We start from the raw sequence: 1,269 nt of genomic DNA, 5'->3' as shown, positions 1-1,269 counted from the left end.
CCTCTCGCTCGACCACGCCGCGCCGGCTCCAGGGTGCAGTGCATTAAAGACGGGGGCGGCTCTTCATCAGGCCCACTACCAGACTGTGGAAAAGGAAGATGGGCCGTGTGACAAATGTCTCCATTTTCCCCCACAAAATGCTACCTTGAGACAAATCAACACGTGCTTGATGCAGCAAGAAGTTTGGCCAGAACTCCCCTGATGAAAAAAGACAGTGTGTGGGACTAACTCTACCTGTGACAAACTTATGGACCGGAAAGAGCCCTGAAGAATGCCACAGAGGGAACCAAATCGCTAATGCCTTCAGAACCAGTCACCACGGCAACCTAAACTGCACTTTATTTCTCTGATTCTTCCTTGAGTCTTGGCTAAGACTGTATTTATGTTTCAAATCACTGAGCTAAAAAGCAGAAAACTTTTCACAAAGCAACGATAGGCACACTATTTTCTTCAAGATTATCCCAATAATATCTAAAAGTTAGAATAGCTGGTTAGCCACAAGTCTGTGACGTCCAACGCTGTGAACCAGGACTCATTTCTAGTGTCCGCATACACTCCTGGTCCTGGACGTATACTGCACACACAATGGCTGCTGGTGACAGGGCTGGCTTATCCCTGTCAGCATGAGTCTTCTAGGAAGATCACAAAGGAAGTCGATTTCAGAGGGCTCAGAAACGGGGCACCAGGACTGGTTAAGGATTTACTGTAAAGAGCTCAAATCTGAAGACAGAAACAAGCCTCACCTTATTGTGAACGGGGTTAAGCGGAGAAACCCCAGCCGGTGAGGCGCCGGGAGGCTGGAAAGCACACAGCACAGTGCCGGGCGCACGCGCTCTCACCACCTAGCACCTTTGGACAACCTCAGCCGTCACTAGGAGAAGCCTCTGGGGCACCAACTTCAAGCCGGCTTTTCAAGAGCATGTCCATCTAGCCAATCCCCACGTTTATTTCTACTTGAGGTAAATCACAAACGATTCTCTCAGAGATGAAGAGTGCAGTTCATAAATTTGGAAGTATTCTCGTCCCCGAGTCTGCTCTTATTTCAATATGCTTGCTGCTCACCTACTCTGAGTTTAGTGAGACTTTCCGTGTGCCTTCGGTGCAGCCAAGCGACAGGAATGTCAGATCTGGTCCTCCACACGCAGGCTGCCCCAGGACTATGGCAGGGGCTCAATTTTAAACGAAGATGGCACCCATCCGGCCAGAATTCTGACAGGGATAATCAGCTTGGCCACCTAGCCTGTTGTTCATTTAGTAAATGCAATTTAG

The sequence above is a fragment of the Muscardinus avellanarius genome (assembly GCF_963383645.1).
Source record: "Muscardinus avellanarius genome assembly, chromosome: 13".
Classification (NCBI taxonomy): domain Eukaryota; kingdom Metazoa; phylum Chordata; class Mammalia; order Rodentia; family Gliridae; genus Muscardinus; species Muscardinus avellanarius.
This window is presented reverse-complemented; position numbering follows the sequence as displayed.